This window comes from Scyliorhinus torazame, chromosome 19, assembly GCF_047496885.1.
Source record: "Scyliorhinus torazame isolate Kashiwa2021f chromosome 19, sScyTor2.1, whole genome shotgun sequence".
Classification (NCBI taxonomy): domain Eukaryota; kingdom Metazoa; phylum Chordata; class Chondrichthyes; order Carcharhiniformes; family Scyliorhinidae; genus Scyliorhinus; species Scyliorhinus torazame.
In genome coordinates, this window is record NC_092725.1 from 69333912 (window position 1) to 69353299 (window position 19388).

The following is a 19388-nucleotide window of genomic DNA, read 5'->3' on the forward strand; positions in this document are numbered from 1 at the left end:
AGTAATTAACATCTGGAAAGACGTTCCCTGTAGCGGTTATGGGTGGCTCTTTCAGATTTGTGACCCCACCCACCACCCAATGGACTGATAGCAGAGCATGTTCCAGGGGGATGACATTGTCCATACTTCATAGTTGGGGAGAACGTTTGGGGCTTTCCATATCTCAGTGTAATCGCGAGAAGTTCAATTGTAGCTTCAAAAAACAAATCCATAGCCACGTATGAAGAAAGTTAAGAAAGGTTCAGTGCTTGGGAGAAACGGCGATGTTGTTGAGAGAACAAAAATCATGTTATTTAGTTGAAGTACAAGGAGTGGGGAAACCGATATAAACTCAACCCCCCCCCCCCCCCCATGTGTCTGCATTTTAGGCAACTCAAATAGCAACATATCGAATTTTTAAAAAGTTTTTAAAAATCGCCAATCTTGAATAGACGACGGATGTAATAATTAATGGATTAAGAAAGGAAAGGGGTGGCCAAACAGTGTTAGTGTATCTGGTAGAAAGGCAATTGTGGATTGCTATATTTCGTTTCTGTAGAGATAGGGGGAAGACTGGAGCTGGAAGTCGGCAAGCGACCATTTATTTCCTATTAAGACACAGGCCCTTCCTGTGAAGCTGGAGAGTGGGAGTGAGAATGGTATTTGGTGGCTAATTATCGCCGAGCCTGGAACTGTCGGAGTGTCATTAGAAGCGCGGCTCATCATTTCCAACTGCAATGAAATCCGTGCCACTCTCTCAGTCCCTTCACTTCATCTAGGGGCCAGAGGCGCTAATTAACTCGCGGCCCAACTGGCAGAACAAGCTCAGACGCCGCCGTCACTGAACCTGGGCGAAGACGGCCATTGAGACAGACTCTCCCACCCCCGTGTTAATCGAACTCCACACCAGATCCTTGCCTGCTTATCATTCACTACCCAGAGAGGGAGAGAAACATTAAAATGAAGCCAACTCCTCTCTGGCGCGTCTGGGGCAAGGTATCACTTTGAAAGATGCAGAAAAGAAACATCACCCTCTGTCTTGGAAATGTTGCACAGACTTTTACAAATGGAGAAATAGCCGCTGTGGTTTCATCTTACTCGGGCGGTGAAATGATTTAAAACATCTTCCTACCTAAACTTTCCCTGTGACGAACTTGCACGGGAAAAGGGAAGAACAATAATAATAAGCGAGAATTCTCAATCGTCCCACTATTCCCATCACTATTCCGGCCCAATTGAGGAATTGTTAAGTGTGTGTAATAAATCAAACCAGCACTATGCTCAATGTGTACGAGACGATGGTCCTTGGAAACAATGATGTGGAGATGCCGGCGTTGGACTGGGGTGAGCACAGTAAGAAGTTTTCAACTTAAAACTTCTTACTTGGAAACAATGTAAGAAACGATTAGATGCTGAGGATTTTTTTTTAAAAGATCAATTTACCTCGCCAAATGTCATATTCTAGCCAAGAAATCAGCAATATATTTCAAACAAGATTCAGTGTGTGCTTTTTAAAAACAAAAAGACAATCTATTGAAATGCTGGGTGACTGAGTCCAGGCGAAATGTAATGTACCGAATTATGACTCAATTTACAAACTGAGCTCGATCTGTGCAGTGAGTGGGACTCTGGCAATTAGGACATGCCGAAATCCTCAATTTGTGCAGACGTAATGCATTTTATTTGTTGTAATCTAAATTGTCAAAACATAATATTTTATTCACAGTTAATTGCAAAGGAATCACCTTCTCACCCTGTCTCATTATCTTTCGAGTGTTTCTTAGGGGATATTATTTAAAACAAATGTGCATTTGTTACTTTGGCTTTTGAAGCGTGCTGGAGTCCCCCCATAATCTCACGTTAATATCTATCTTGTTTCGATGTGCTCTCTGGCCGTACTGACGGGATGTAACATCTCCTCTTTCAAAAGGTGTTGTTACACTGTCAGGTTTACCCAGCAGCGCCTGGGGTCAGTGGAAACTCTGAAACAAATGAAAATGAAACGCAAGGAAGTTGCATGTCGGGGCGCGGATGGAATTAAATGTTTTTTTATTTGTGAAAAAAGACTGTCTTTGATAACAGATAAGTCCCAAAACGACTTGGCAATTATCGCTTATTCTCCTTCGTCCCGTTTGAACTATAGCCTTTTGGAATGTCACAAGTCAACCTTGGACGTCACACTCACAGAAACCAACTGAAGTGTTAACTCAACCTTTGAAAAATAAAAGGACACCTTCGTTTTATTAATATAAAGGATAAGCATGTTCACTGATTTACCTTTTGAGAGGGAGCTTTTTAATTTTAATCAAGTGTATAACTCGCCAAAATTATGTTTGGTGGTCGAAGTTTTAAATCACCTTTTATGATTTATTTCCGAAATATTTCCATCTAAACTTTTGTAGGGCGTTGGCATTCTCAGTGTCTGGAGGAGCGATCCGGATAGCATCCTCTAGTGGAAATGGGGAGGAATAGCAGCACTTTCTTAGTTCTCCTGGCACACAACTGCGGATATTAATATAACGATGATCTCCCAAGTTAGTTTTCAACTGGAAAACGAACCATCAGAAATCTTTCGATTTATAGACGCGACATAGACATCTTGGGATACCGTGTATAAGTAATGTGGTAAGTGTAACCTGCCTGGGAAGACCATGTGGTGTTGGATCAAGGTTCCCCAAGCTTTTTACCACCGAGCGTTCCTCACATCATAGATAAAAGCAAATAACTGCGGATGCTGGAATCTGAAACAAAATAACGGACAATCTCAGCAGGTCTGACAGCATCTGTGGAGAGAGAAGGGAGGAGTCTGGAATGTCTCAGTCTATATGGGTCTAATAAATAGAGTGGTTCATTCAAAATTCATTGTGATTGTATCATGTGATTACCAAGATGTTAGAACATATTACAGATAGACCTTGGTGTTTTTTTGTCATCGCAACATCTTTGTTAGAATATTACCAAAATTAAGGGTGGCACGGTGGGGCAGTGGTTAGCACTGCCGCCTACAGTGCTGAGGACCTGGGTTCAATGCCAGCCCCGGATCACTGTCCATGTGGAGTTTGCACATCCTCCCTGTGACTGCATGGGTTTCACACTCTCAACCCAAAGATGTGCAGGTGGATTGCCCCTTATTTGGAAAAAAAGTAATTGGGTACTCTATATTTATTTTAAAAAAAGAATATTATCAAAAAAGAGCAGGAACGTCTTTGCATCTATCTTTGACTCAACTCTCCCAGTATAACACTCAGCTTCAACCTTTGCCTTTGTAGCAAGGGCAATTAGGGATGGGCAATAAATGCTGGCCTAGCCAGCACACCATCTCCCAAAAGTGAATTTAGGGAAAAAGCTCATAAAACTCAGCGCCCTTAATGAGTATTGGAGTAAAGTAGTTCTTACTTAATGTGGTTTAAAACTATTGAAACAAAACTTCCATTTAAATGGTGCATTTCATCAACTCATGATGTCCCAATGTGCATTTCAGATACTGAAGAACTTTAAAAAAAAGTGGAGACACTGTGATGGGATTGTGGCAGCTAATTTGCATGCAGTAAGGTCTACAAAGAGCAATGAGATAATTAACCAGATCATATGCATTGGGTATTGGTAGAAGGATGTTAGTCAAGATGCTGAGAAAACTATTGCTTCTCTTTGAAAGAAGAAATGAAGGCTTGTGCTTTGCATTTTGCAAACATGGGATATCCCACAGTGTTTCACAGCAAATGAAGTCACTGTTATGTGAGCGACACAACAGCCGTCTTTTGTGCAGAAATGTGATAATGACCAGATTTTGTTTTGCGTGTACAAAAAGCAAGATACTGCACGTGCTAGAATTTTGAAATAAAAACCGAATGCTGGAAATTATTCAGCAAGTCAGGCAGCATATCCTGGAGAGAGAAACCAGGATTGATGTTTCAGGTTAATTGTCTTTCATCAGAATTGGGGATAATTTCCCTGCTTTTCTTCAAAATAGTGGCATTGGATCTTTTAGGTGGTTTAACATCTCATTCACAAGGAGGCACCTCTGACAGTGCAATGGTGGAATGTTAGCCTTGAGTTTGTGCTCAAATCCTGGAGTGAGTCTCAAAACCACTGACTCCAAGACGAGTATGTTAGCAACTGAAGCACAACTTGCACCTTCTCATACTTAATCTTTATCCACCTCAGCATGCACACAGGAACTAGGTTGAACATTTCATCCAAAGGACATCACTCGCACTCCTTCAGTGCTATGTTTAAGGGTCAGTCTGGAATATTTGTTCAAGCCTCTTGTCTGGGGCTTGAACCTATAACTTCCAGACTCGGAGGTGATAGTGTTAGCACTGAACTAGGCTGTTTAGAAATTTTATTTTTTCATGAGCAAAGAATAGCCAACTAAAATACATTAGAGTGAATTGCTGCTTGTGCATCTATTGCATATGTTGAACTTGTCCCTTGTCTGTATTACTTGTTGAAATATGTGAGTAGATGCTCTCTGTTGTGAGAAGAAAGCACTGCTGGATGGCCAGCTCTTAAAATAAATACTGACGACCCTCTGCTTGCATATGTTACTAATGGGCATCAATGCCAAGGAACTTTTTGGAAATGGACATTTCTGTCAACCCCTTGCGATCATAAGAGATTCTTTCAAATTCATCCTGAACTGTTTTTTTAAATAGTGGTGTTTAACACTCTACCATCTAACTATACAGGAGGTTGTGTCTCTTACATTTCCAGGACTGCTTTTAAACAATGCCAGAAATTATTTGAGAGCTTTGGGCAGTGTTCCTTGCAGCAGCCCACTGATGTTCACAGAAGCATTTGAAAAGCATATTGTTGTACCCAATGATCTTACTGGTTGTTCCCTACGCTTGTCATTTCCGAATCGCACAAAATTAACAGAGTGTGGAGGAGACGGGGGGGGGGGCAGAGAATCATGTTTGTTATTTGTATGGGGCCGGGGCTTGTGGCAGTTCTGGACATTAATTGTGGTAGTTGCGGGGGAAGAGCTGTGGTGAGAAGGGCCACGTCTATTACTATGTGTGTGTGTGGGGGTGGGGGGGGGGAGGAAATAGAAGTGATTAGTCCTTAGTTATTGATAGGAAAGATTGTTACTTGCAGGGTGGGGAGAGCAATGGTTTTTCCTTAAAGTGATAAGGGGAGAACGATAAAAATAAATGCAGTGCAGATAAAGTCATGGTCCTTACATACAGAGGGCAAGAGCTGTGAACATTTGCAGAGGGGCTGGGATCGAACCCGGGTCCTCAGCGCTGTGAAGCAGTTGTGCTAACCACTGCGCCACCATGCTGCCTTAACTGTGATCATTTGTAGAGGAGGGGTGGGGGAGAGAGCTGTGGTCATCATGCACAGAGGGGGAGAGAGAGCTGTGGTCATTATCTGTAAAATTTGGAGAGCTCTGGTCATTATTTGTAGAAAGCCTGGGTGGGTGAGGAACTGGGTCATTTTTTCCAATTGTATCGTTAATGATTTAAAAAGATGTTTATAATTGTTCCTCACATAGCGCCCAGACTAATTCATCTCCCCAACATGTGCTTTTTCATTTCATTTTGTCCTTCGTTTGAAGCTTATCTGAGGATTAAATGGAATCTCTAATATGGAGTCTCAGTTTTATTATTAATTTGGAGTCATATTATGTGACAGTAGATGTCTGGATATGATTAAAAAAAAGATTACTTCATTCCGGTTTCCTCTTCCACATTGCTTGATAGTGTAGTTGTCATGGAGAACAGATTGAGCAGAAGATATACTGTTATCTAATCCCAGTGTATTATTTAGCAGGGAAGAAAACATTAAAAAACTTAAGTGTGGATCACAAACGCCCACTGTGCAATGCCCTAAAATTTATAGCACCAGATTGATACAGATAATCAGTTCACACTCGTAAGGTTGCAAGCGTATTGGAGTCAGACTGGAATGAATATCTACAATAATACTACTTTACTTGTAATCTATTGGGAAGAAGTTCAGAGGGAGGAGTTCCATTGTGTGGGGAGGGGGAGCTGCGGGGAGGGGGAACTGTCGTCATTACTTGTAGATTGGAGCGCTGCAGGTACATTTGTAGCCTTGTATGTTTTACTCTGAACGGCACATTGTAATCAACTAGGAGAGAAGTCATTATCATTTACGATATAGGTTAGCACTGTTGCTTCACAGCTCCAGGGTCCCAGGATTGATTCCGGCTTGGATCACTGTCTGTGTGGAGTCTGCATGTTCTTCCCATGTTTACGTGGGTTTCCTCCAGTGCTCCGCTTTCCTCCCACAAGTCTCATACTGTTAGGTATTTTCATAGAATTTACAATGCAGAAGGAGGCCATTCGGCCCATCGAGTCTGCACCGGCTCTAGGAAAGAGCACCCTACTTATGTCCTTGCCTCCACCTTATCCCCGTAACCCAGTAACCCGACCTAACCTTTTTTTGGACACTAAGGGCAATTTATCATGGCCAATCCATCTAACCTGCACATCTTTGGACTGTGGGAGGAATTCTTCCTGTGTACCTGAACAGGCGCTGGAATGTGGCGACTAGGAGCTTTTCACAGTAACTTCATTGCAGTGTTAATGTACTTCTACTTGTGACAATAAAGATTATTATATACACACACACACACACACACACACACGAATAGGAGGTTATTTGGCTAACCAATTAGTTACACTGTCCTGCCCTTTTCACCCATAGCCCTGCAATTTTCTTCCTTTCAAGTATCCAAGAATCCTCCAAATAGGCAGCACGGTGGCGCAGTGGGTTAGTCCTGCTGCCTCACGGCGCCGAGGTCCCAGGTTCGATCCCGGCTCTGGGTCACTGTCTGTGTGGAGTTTGCACATTATCCCCGTGTTTGCGTGGGTTTCGCCCCCACAACCCAAAAGATGTGCAAGCTAGGTGGATTGAACATGCTAAACTGCCCCTTAATTGGAAAAAATCAATTGGGTACTCTAAATTAAAAAAAAAAAAGAATCCTCCAAATAATCGCCTCATTAAAAAATATGGAGATGATTTGTTTACCCCAAACACATGAATAGATATATCAAACACATGGGTCAAGGTTTCCACAGTGAACATCCAGCTTCACTAATTCTGATCTTTACGACGGCAGACAACATGGAAAGCTTTGATTGGCAGGCCACTGAAAATTGGATTTTACATTGTGAATATTTGTAATGCTAAGTGTGACATGGTAACCTAGTGTAGGAGACTGGGCAGCTGCTGGCTGACCTTGTCAGTTTGTTGGCAACACAGCTCCCCAGTGTAGGATTGATGAGTACCCCAAAGATACATTAGGGAATCCCCGCCCCAGAACTTCACAGATAAGGATTTGCATGGCAATTACCCTGAAGCGCAAATTTCCTCTGGCAATTGCTGTGCAGTGGGAGGCACCCGAAAATGACATTTAAATCACAAACTTCAGATGCTTCTGACAGGGTTTCGCCAGAGAACTTCCCTGTGCCTGCCCTCAACCAACCTGCAATGAAATTCCCCCACCCATATGGGACTCCTCGCCTTCCATGGGTCTGGCTTTCACACCTGCCCAAGGCCTAACACCCCCAGGGACCTATCTGAACCCCTTCCCTTGAATACCCAACCAGACATCCAACCTGCTGCTGTCGGTCTTACCCAAACTCCCTAGACAGCCCCTCCCCTCCCCAAAGTCCCACTCCCACTTAACTGGGGCTGGTTTAGTACAGGGCTAAATCGCTGGCTTTGAAAGCAGACCAAGGCAGGCTAGCAGCACGGTTCAATTCCCGTATCAGCCTCCCCGAACAGGCACCGGAATGTGGCGACTAGGGGCTTTTCACAGTAACTTCATTTGAAGCCTACTTGTGACAATAAGCGATTTTCATTTGGGCAGCACGGGTAGCACACGTGGCTAGCACTGTGGCTTCACAGCGCCAGGGTCCCAGGTTCGATCCCCTGCTGGGTCACTGTCTGTGCGGAGTCTGCACATTCTCCTCGTGTCTGCGTGGGTTTCCTCCGGGTGCTCCGGTTTCCTCCCACACTCCAAAGACGGGCAGGTTAGGTGGATTGGCCATGCTAAATCGCCCTTGCTGTCCAAAAAGGTTAGGAGGGGTTATTGGATTATGGGGTAGGGTGGAAGTGAGGGCTTAAATGGGTCGGTGCGGACTCAATGGGCCGAATGTCCTCCTTCTGCACTGTATGTTCTGTGTTCTATGTACCTTCCCAAGGTCCAATCTTCACCACACCCCCTTTCCTGGACCTTCAATTTCTCCCTCCCCTGAACCTCCAATCTCCCCCGCCCGCTAAATCCTATCCACCTACCCTAGCCTTTCAAGGACCTTCAGATTTCGATGGACCTTTACCTTACCTGGTCTATAGCAGCTGGTGCCATTAAAAAAAAAAGGGGGGGGGCTTGTCCTTCACTTCCACTCTCCTGGTCTGGACTTTGATACTGGGCCCTGGGGACGAGCTGCTTGGATCGCTTCTGATCTGAGCCGGAAGTTTGGATGAGACGCTACAAAGAAAATTGACATAAGTAAATGGGCATGGAGTGGCAATCCGGCACTCATTGCCACTCCAAGGAAGTTATGACCAGTTTCTCCTCCCCAAGCAGCTTCACCAGCCTACCTTGGGTGAATCCACCATCACAGCCCCTTGAGTACTCTGCCTGTTCCAAGTGTCACTAAAACGTATAACAACTTCTTCAGTCCGAGACTGACTCTGACTGCACTGTGGTGATCATTCTAAAACTTGACAATAGTTTGATTTCTTTTTTTTTTAAACAAGACTGAATTCAGCGAAGCTTACTGCATTTTAAATGCTCTTTAAACATTAATTAAAGTTATTTCCCTTTTGTTGATTTGTAAGGTAACAGATTGTTAGCACTTCTGCATGCAGACCCCTTTGGTGCCATGTTTATTGTGATTATTGTTTGTAACTTCTTTAAGGAGGCCCATGCTGTGAGCTGGACCTTTGTCATGCATGCAGTATGCCGGTAACATAATCACATTCAGCACTCTCCTTTAAGCTATAGTCCCTTTCGATAAATGTAGGACTTCTGATTGGAGTTGGACTGTCCAGAGTATATTTGAAGATCCATGTACTTTAGCTGTTTGAATAGTTCTTTGCAGAATAATCTTGCACAACCCTGACTCCCATCGCTCCATCATTGCCAGTTGTGCCTGCAGCTGCCCGGGGCCTTGATTCCCTCTCTAAACCTTTCCGCCTCTCTGTCTCACCTATCTATCGCTCCTCCTTTTAACTAATCCTTAAAACCTGCTTTGACAAAGCTTTCGGTAACCTGCCCTGGTTTATGAGATGGCGTAAGTTTATATTTGCTTCTCTGTCTTATTAACCATTTCACCATTAAAAAGACAGCAGAAAGCATTGTAATACATTGCTAAAGGAGGGGGGCAACACAATGGCGCAGTGCCTCACAGCGCTAAGGGCCTGGATTCGATCCCGGTCCTGGGTCACTGTCCGTGTGGAGTTTGCACATTCTCCCCGTGTCTGCGTGGGTCTCACACCCACAACCCAAAGACGTGCAGGGTAGGTGGATTGGCCACGCTAAATTGCCACTTAATTAAAAAAAACATCACTAAAGTGACCACAGCATATGTTTAACATGTCACACCCAGGGAGTCACAAACAGCGAGCAACCAAAGTTGGGAGTTTGTTTAGTTTCAAGCATTACTGAAGCTTTGGGTTCAGTTTCAGCTTTCACTGAGTTCTGTGGACTTTCAGACGAGATCTTACTTCAAGAGGTAAATAATCAGTATATTTGAATGAAAATATTTCTGAATATTTTATTGACTCTAGCAGACTAATTTGAGGAAATCATCACAAATACGTAATTTTGATGTAGTAATAGTGGTTTTGGGGCCATCTTCATTATGTAGATTGCCAACTGTTCCAGATTTCCTCCTCGGCAACAACTTAAGAACTTGGAAACTGGAATTGAAACTACACATCAATTGGATCAGCTCCTTACAATAAGCAATTTCTAACTGAATTATGTGCTTGATGTTCCATGCTTTCAGTTAGTGACTGTCCAAACCCATTAAGCCTTGTCAGTGCACATCAAGAATTAAATCATTCAACATATTTTGAGTTTTAACATTGTCTGGCTCCATGACAACCATTTTATAATCCTTTACTCTCTTAATCAAGCAAACATGTTCTTACTGAGCAAATCTCTAATAGGATGGCATTAATAATAAAGGACCAGATTGCAATTTTTATTTGAGAAAGCAAAGCAATCTGTGGTGTTGAAGCTGTGGGTTAAAAACTGATAGTTCCATATATAACGTATAATAATATTAGGGTTGCAGCTGAAAGTAGTCAACCATGAATTTTGCCAGATAAATTAGCACCCAGTATGCAGTGTTCTACAGGGAGATACCCCCTCACAGAGCTGCAATTACATCAGGAGGGGCAAGGTAGCACAGTGGTTAGCACTGTTAATGTCAGCCTACTTGTGGCACTAATAAAGATTATAAAAACTCACTATTATTTATGATCTGTTACTCTTGATATGCATCTCAGATCTCTTTATTTCAGGCAACATGCAATATAAAATTAGGAAAGGTTTGTTGCAACTGCACAGGGCCTTGTTGAGACCACATCTGGAATACCGAGTACAGCTTTGGTCTCCTTATTTGAAATAAAAATAAAGTTATGTTAGCTGTTCAGAGAAGGTTCACTCAAGGCATTTCTGGGACGAGGGGCTTATCTTCTGAAGAAAGGATTGGACAAGCTGGGCCTATACCCAGTGGAGTTTCGAAGAATGAGAGGTGATTGAAATATATAAGATCCTGAGGGGATTTGATGGAGTGGATACTGGGAGGGTGTTTCCTCTTGTAGGGGAGACTAGAGCCAGGGGACACAGTTTAAGATTAACAGGGCTACCATTTAAGATGTAAATCAGACATTTTAGACTGAGGGTCGTGGCCTGTGGAATTCTCTTTCCCAGAAATCAGTGGAGGCTGCGTCATTGAATTTATTAAAGACAGAGGGAGACAGGTTATTGATAGACAAAGGAGTCAAGGGTTTAGTGGGGAGTCGGGGGGGGGGGGGGGCGTTGGGAGGGGGGGTGTTGGGGGTTCGGGGGGGGGGGAGGAGATGACAGAGTGGAGTTGCGACATAATCAAATCAGCCATGATCTAATTGAATGTTGCAGCAGGCTCAAAAGCTTACACTGGCTCATAAGCCCTACGTTCCGAGAAAGGAGTCCATTCAGTCCATCACACTTGTATCAGCTCTTTGAAGAAGGTATTCAATTAGTCCTACTTCACTGCGCTTTCATCATAGCGCTGAAAATGTATCTTTGCAAAGTATATATCCAATTCTCTTTTCAAATTACTCGTAAATTGTTCCCTACCATCTTTTCAGGAAGTGCCAGACCACAGGAACTTATTCAGTTTTTAAAAAAATTCTCATCTTCCCTCTTTGAAATTGTGCCATGTCATCTAACAGCTTTTATGGGAATAATAATAATCTTTATTGTCACAAGTAGGCTAACATCAACACTGCAATGAAGTTACTGCGAAAAGCCCCGAGTCGCCACATTCCGGCATCTGTCCGGGTACACTCAGAGAGAATTCAGTATGTCCAATTCATCTAACAGCATGTCTTTCGGAACTTATGGGAGGAAACCGGAGCACCCGGAGGAAACCCATGCAGACACGGGGAGAACGTGCAGTCTCCAAACAGACAGTGACCCAAGCTGAGAATTGAACCTGGGACCCTGGAGCTGGGAAGAAACAGTGCTAACCACTGTGCTACCGTGCTGCCTATTGCTATCGTGCCACCCATGCCGAATGTGTTTACTGCCCAATTCACTAACCTGCTGGTTTCGCCCACTTGGCTAGACAGCTGGTTCGTGATGCCAGCAGCATGGGTTCAATTCCATACCTGGCTGAGTTTATTCATGAAGGCCCTGCTTTCTCAACCTTCCCCTCGCCTGAGATGGGGTGATCCTCAGGTTAAACCACCACCCTTTGAGGGGAGTCCAGCCAATGGTCATAAAATTTATTAATCATAGAATTTGCACTGCAGAAGGAGACCATTCGGCCCATCGAGTCTGCACCGGCCCTCGGAAAGAGCATCCCATTTCAGCCCACACTTTCAATTTATGCCCGTAACCCACTAACCCCACCTAACCTTTTTGGACATTAAGGGCAATTTAGCATGGCCAATCCACTTAACCTGCACATCTTTGGACTGTGGGAGGAAACCGGAACACCCGGAGGAAACCCACGCATACACGGGGAGAACGTGCAGACTTGGCTAACCACTGCTACCGTACTGTCATCTGGGACTGTGGCGACTTTACCTTACCTAATACACTGGACATTTTTTAAAACATGCCTTTTTACATTTTTAAAGTAATGGTTTTGATTATTAAATAAAACAGCTTATTTAATTAGTTAAGTATTAGTTTGGCTTTGTTGGTGCACTCTTGCCCTGGACGATCTAAGCACCTAATTGAGACCAGCATTCTGGTGAAGCGCGGTCGGGAACTCGGCTCATCGGGGGCGGAGAATCGCGGGAGGGCCTGCCGATGATGCGGCAATGCCGTTGCAACGACGCGCGACGCAATTATGCCACTTCCAAGGGGGCAGAGCCATGGCTGACTGGCGTCAAACTGGCGCTGGCCCCAATTTGGGTGTCAGAGTGGATTCTCCGCCCAATGGCCGATTATAATATTGGTGTCGGGCAAAGGAGAATCCCGCCCAATGTTTTTTGAAGAGCAGTGAGTTCCTTTGATGCCTTGGATGACTTTCTCTCCCCTCAGCCATTGACATCATTTAAAGTTTGTCGGGCATTGTGTGCCAAACTGGCTGGCACATTTGCTTGTAAAAAAGTAGCTACAGGTCAAAAGTAATTTAATGGTTGTGAAAAGCTTGGTGTCCTGAAGAAATGAAAGGCCCTATATTACCACAAAGACTTTCCAGCTTATATAAGATAATGTAAAATTAAAACAGAAAATGCTGGATCGGCAGTCTGGCAGGTTCTGTGGAGAGAGAAACATAATTAACATTTTGAGTCCATATGACCCTTCTACAGAACTGTTCTATAGAAGGGTCATACACACTCAACGGTAGTCCTGTCCCTCTCTCCACAGATCCTGCCAGACCTGCTGAGTCTATCCAGCATTTTTTATTTTTAATCTCTGATCTCGAGCTTCTACAGTATTTTGCTTTAATTTAAGTCTTTCCAGTGAGAAGCAAGTTTTCTTCATATGGAACTTTTCTTTCTGTGTTCAGTTGGCTCCAACCATATTGTTGATTTCCAGTTCCAGCCTTTAGACTGTCATGATGAAGAAAGAACTTGCATTTATAGAACACATCGGTGTAAAGACAGCAAAACTGTCAGTGGAAACTCCACTGCAGAGGAGAGAAACTGCTGGAGTCTGCACACATGCAGAATAATGTAAAAATCCATTCGTTGTTACCAGTGATTCTCAGCCTCACCAGAGAGTGCCCTGTTCAGGCACCCTGAGGCATCAATTAATATCAATCGATTAAATTGGCAGTAACCCCTACCCTTACGCTGTTAGTCTTGTTGGAAAAAAGTTACACCTTGTAGAATGATGGGTAACCTGGTTTGAATAGCTTGTCAACTTCATAATTACTGCCGAATACCCTTCACCAAAAGCTGATTTTGTGTAGTGGATTCTATATCAGTGAAATTCCTCACAAAATCCACATTACATTTTTTTTTCTTAAGTTTGTTGAACTTTGATTTAGCTCAAGTGGGAGGAAGAGTTGGGAGAGGACATGGAGGACGGATTCTGGTGTGAGGTGCTCCGGAGAGTGAATGCCTCCACCTCGTGGGCAAGGTTGGGACTGATACAGCTGAAGGTGGTATACAGAGCACACCTCACGAGGGCGAGGATGAGTCGATTCTTTGAAGGAGTAGAAGATGTGTGTGAGCGTTGCCGGGGGGGGGGGGGGGGGGTGCTCACCACGTTCATATGTTTTGGTCCTGTCCCAAGCTAGAGGATTACTGGAAGGAGGTTTTTAGGATAATTTCTAAAGTGGTGCACGTGAAACTGGACCCGGGCCCTCGGGAGGCCATATTCGGGGTGTCGGACCAGCCAGGGTTGAAAACTGGTGCGGAGGCAGATGTTGTAGTCTTCGTCTCGTTGGTCGCCTGAAGGTGGATTGGAGAGCAGCCTCTCCACCCTGTGCCCTGGCGTGGCGGGGGGATCTGTTGGAATTCTTGACTCTTGAGAAGGTTAAGTTTAAACTGAGGGGAAGGACAGAGGGGTTCTACAATTCATGGGCATTATTCATTATGCACTTTCAAGAACTGGATAACATTGAACATTAGTTGGGGGTGGGTGGGTGGGAGGGCTGGGGGGGGGGGGAGGTGGGGCGATGGGTGTTAATGGGGGCTATGGGGGATTCCTGATTCCTTTTTTCAGTTGTTTATGTGAACATGTGGGTGAATGTTTTGGGTTTGGTGGGAGGATGGGATCGTTGTTATTGATATGGGGATTGACATATTTGTTACTGATTATTGTTTATTATTGGTGGGTGTAAATTGGGGAGAAAATGCGAAAAAGGAGGAGAATAAAGAAATATTTTTTAAAACTTTGATTTAGCTTCTACCATAATCCAATCATCATTTATTTCTGTCTGAAAGTTTAAATGAAAAGTGAAGGGTATTAAATGTTCTTAACCCTCCCGGTTTGTTGTGTGTGATTACTTCAAAATGATTGAAATCACTGCTACTGCCTGCCAAAACATGTGACACCAGATTTAAATTCCCATTGGGGAAAACCACATCGCTAGGATTTGTAGGAAATGTTTTTCACGGTCAACTGCGATGCCATTGCCTCACCACTGACTGATAAAACCAGGCCCTGATCATAACCTCAGATGCCTGAAAGCATTTTACAACTGATGGCTGCTTTTCAAAATGTTTTGTTGTTTTAACTAGGCAAACTTGATAGATACATTATAGAATTGGAACTATCAAAACCAAGATTACAGTTGTTGATTAATTAAGCTTTGTTATATTAACTTTATAGCTTGTATATTTGCAGTAATATTATTAACACCTAGGTTAGAATGCACACCAACAATATGTCTGCTAGAGCTATGATTAAAAATGAGGTAATCAGTGATTTTGCAGGGGTAGTGTTTTGCTAATAGATATAAAAAGCAATTTTACCAGTTTGCAGATACAGGGCTAATGTGACGTTGTAACAATTTGAGCCTGGTTAAACACATTAGGGAACATCTTGTAACGAGAGACAAAAGAATGTTGTGTGCTTTGAGTGCAGCTGGTGTAGCTAATGGGAGGGGCCAGGTCTTTCTGTACAAAAGGAGTTGCTTCCATGGCTCTATGCTGGGCAAAAGGTTTTCAGCTTGGTCCTCTCTTCAAGGACTCTGCAAGGATAAGCAAGTGAAACCTGGTTGTTAACTGTATAGATAAGTTGTATTTGAAATATATGGGTTTGCTTAACTGGAACGTAGAGGCAGGTTTTAGGGAGCAAGTTAAGATGTTGTAACTGTTAACTGTAAAAGCTTTGCTAATGTGCTTAATTCTGTGTTTAAATTAAAGTTTGTTGTAACATAAAAGCTGTCTACTGGTCATTGCCATCACTCCTGTGGTGCAGTGACATTTCCTCACAGTTTTACCAAATGCAAATAGTTGGGATCTAATCCAGGATCTTAACCAAAATCAGGGTTCTGGTCCGGACCCATAACATTGGGCATATATTCCTATAGCTACACTCATGGCTGGATCCTGGTGGGTATCTTGTGTACAGAACAAATCTTTTTTACAACAGTGTCCACACTTCACATGTATTTAATTTGTTTGTTTGAAGGCTGCTCTAAGATGTCCGGAGTTAATAAACTTTTCTTCCGCTCCTCTCTCATTATATTTCTTTTCCTCCATCCCTCCCTCGATGAAGCAAAATTGTGAATCCATTCAATGTTAAATTTGAATTACACCTTGTGGTGTGTAAATCATTAAAGCTTGGAGGAAAGTGTAAACAATACAATAGTTTCCAAAATAACACGGGTGCTTGTCTCTCTGTAGCATATTGAAAATATTTAGGTTGTATTCTCTTCTTCACACATTTGTCAAATTCCTTAAAATAGAAACTAACTATCTGAACTTACCACATTGTAATTGCCCAGTTTCCATTATAAATGTGACCAACAGGGGTTGAAATTGAATGTAGAAATACAGTTCATATGAATTTAAAATGGGTTGTTAATTATGTCTGTACTCTTTAAGCTTGTTTCAACTGAAGCCAAAAGTTGAGCTTGATTCCCTGACGAACATTGACAAATATCTGATTAAAAAAACTTGGATAAGATGTGAATTTCACTGTAAGATCTAATACTGTTGGGAATATTGCCGTCCTGCTTAGTGGGATCTTACTTCAGATAACGGGGCTCAGGTGGCTTGGGATTGGGCCCGGCTCCGTAAGTTGAACTATACGAACTTGGTGGGAAGGGTCAGTACGAATTTGCAGAGGTGGGATAGTCTCCCTCTGTCCTTGGCGGGCAGGATTCAGTCAGTCAAGATGAATATTTTCCCAAGATTTCTGTTCCTGTTTCAGTGTTTGGCGGTTTCTCTTCTGAAGTCCTTTTTGGGGGAGTCGAGAAAATGATTTTGTCCTTTTATTTGGGTGGGCAAAGTGGTGAGGATTCGAAGGACAACCGGTCAGAGGGACTGACGAGGTGCTTGGCGTGCCGAGCCTGATGTATTACTATTGGTGGCGAATGCGGAGAAGGTGTTGCGATCTGGAAGCCTCCTGAGTAAGGATCATGCAGGGGGTCTGGGTTGAGGACACTCACAACGCCATTCTCACCAGTGAAATATTTGGCATATCCGGTGGTTGTCCCCACCTTGGAGACACGGAGACAATTTTGGCAGCAATTTAAATTGGGGGCGGTGTCGAAACTGGCTCTGATTTGCATGAATCGATGTTTGAACCTGCAAGGTTGAATGCCACGCTCAGGGAGGGTGGGAAGAGAAGAGTTGAAAGGAATGGGGGGGTTTGATCTTGGGTGGACAGTTGGCACGTTTGGAGGAGTTGTCGGAGAAATTTGGGCTCTCTTGGTCTGACTCGTTCGAATTCGCTATTTTGCGAAACGGATCTTTCTGACATACCCTGTGGTGCTGCCAGCCTACTTAATGGTAAGGGTTCTTTCACTCACAGAGTCGGAGAAGGGGAATACCTCAGGTATCATGGAAAGATTATGTCCAAAGAAGGCAGTACCAATGGAGGGGGTTACAGCCAAGTGGGGGGAGGAGTTGGGGCTGGTGATGGAGGATGGGGTATGGAGTGAGGCCCTGCTGAGTGTGAACTCCATGTTCTAGTGTGCGAGGTGTGGCTTCATGCAACTTAAAATAGTGTATAGGGCTCACCTGACTTGGTCCTGGATGAGACCTTTTTTTGTGAGAATGGAGGACAAGTGTGAGCGCTGTAGAAGGTGCCCGGCCAACCATGTGCACATGTTCATGTTCTAAGCTTGTGGGGTTTTGGGTCACCTTCTTTAGCACCATGTCGGTGATTCTGAAAATTGAGCTGGAGGCCTGTCCCTTGGTGGCCATGTTTGGGGTGTCAGACTTGCCGGAGCTGCAGACAGGTGCGGGGGCCTATGTCCTGGTCTTCGCCTCGCTGATTGCTCGGAGGTGAGTGCTGATGGGGTGGAGGACAGCTTCTCCACCCAGTGCCTCAGTGTGGCAGTTCCTATACCTCGAGAAAGTCAAGTACACCATGATGGGAGCAATACAGGAGATGGCAGCTGTTGTTAAGTATTTCAAATAGCTGGTCACTGTTAGTTGCTGAACAGCAGAGTGGGGGGGGGGGGGGGGGGGTGCGGTCTAAGGGAATTTGTATCTTCAGTTGGGGGTGATTGGTGGTTCAGGTGTTGTTTGGGTGGGATTTATTGTTGTGGTGTTATGTATAAATATTTTTTTTAAAGTTTCCAATACTCCAATATCAATATAATCTATGAAGCCAAATGGTAACAAAATTGGCACTTAGTGTTGAAGGGCAACACTAATATGTCACCCCCCTGCCACACCACTAGGTGGCATGGCTCCCTATTCCCTACAAGTCCATTAAAAAATGTTCTACCTGGTACATAATCTTAGCAGACACTTTAGGTCAGTACTGAGGTTGTGCTGGACTGTCAGAAGGTGCTGTTACTTGAATTAAGCATTGAACTGTGCTTGTTAAAAATTCTATAACACTGTTTGAAAAAGGGGAGTATTCTGGCCAACATTTATCACTCCACAAGAAATCTAACCACCTCTCCTTGAGAGTCAACTACATTACCATTGAAAAATCCACCATCATTAACATCATTCTGGTGCCATTGACCTGAAACCAGACTGGAGCAACTGCATAAATTCTGTGACTGCAATAGCAGGTCAGAAACTGTATTCTGCAGTGAGTGATTCACCTCCTGACCACCCAAAGACTTTCCATCATTTTCAAGGAATAACGGAATACTCTCCAATATTTCTTCCACAGCATCTTCTAAATCAACAGCTATTGCAGGGAAGCAGGCAGTCCCTTGGAAATACATTGCCATTCCTTCATCGTCCCTTGGTCAAAGTCCTGGCCTCCCTACATAAACAACAGTGTGGATCCAGAAACACCACATGGACTGCAGCAATTTAAAAAGGCAGCTCATTATCACCATCTCCTTGGTAATTAAATATGGGCAACAAATGATTTTCTTTCCAGCAGCACATATCTATTCCATGAATTAATTAAAGAAAGCTAGCGCCACCGGAAACATTATTTGGTCATTTGTTCCATAGTTCTTTGCGTGGGAACGTGGGATGCCAAGATTGGCTGGTCCGCTTTGTATGTCACAAGAGTGACTCTGGGCAGGATTTTCCAGCCGGCGGGAACGGCCGGAAAATCCCACCAGGTGTCCAAAGTATTTCATTGGCTGCAAAGTGAGTTGGGATGAACAAAGGTTGTGAAAGGCGCTACGTAAATGAAAATTCATGTCCTCTCTGAATAAAGGATTATTATACCAACTTTCCTCTATATCCACAATATGGTGCAAAACAAAAGATATTTCACAGTAACACGGTCAAATGCATCCATTCAAGTGTATTTTGCTGTCTGTTTCAGTTCTCTGTTAAGATTTTGTTGGAAGGCCATAATCTCCCAAAGGCCGAGGCTTAGACTTGTGGGGGGAATTTTCCAGCTATACCCTCGCCTGGTCCCACTGATGGCAAACCCCTGCAGGTTTACTGGCAGCGGGGGGAGAGGGAGGTACATTCGGTGGGCAATCCCATTGACAGCAGCAGAACAAGAAGATCCCACCATTGGCCAACAGTGGTCTGCATTCCCCTGCCGAGAAAGAGATGTGGGGACGCGTGGAAAATCCCCCTTTCAAGTCACACTCCTGAGCAAATATATTATATGGTGAATACATTGTACAAAATTCCCCAGGATAAAT

At 43.8% G+C, this 19388-nt stretch overlaps 1 long non-coding RNA gene across 1 annotated transcript in view; it reads right to left on the reverse strand.

Moving 5' to 3' along the window:
* Positions 1-2011: 2011 nt before the first annotated feature.
* LOC140396198 (uncharacterized) overlaps positions 2012-19388 on the reverse strand; it is a 36141-nt gene continuing 18764 nt past the window's right edge. Inside the window, exons 2-3 of the long non-coding RNA XR_011936479.1 lie at positions 8297-8443; positions 2012-2720 (exon numbers count right to left, since the gene is read on the reverse strand). This is a non-coding gene — a long non-coding RNA (uncharacterized lncRNA). The remainder of the gene's footprint in view (positions 2721-8296; positions 8444-19388) is intronic.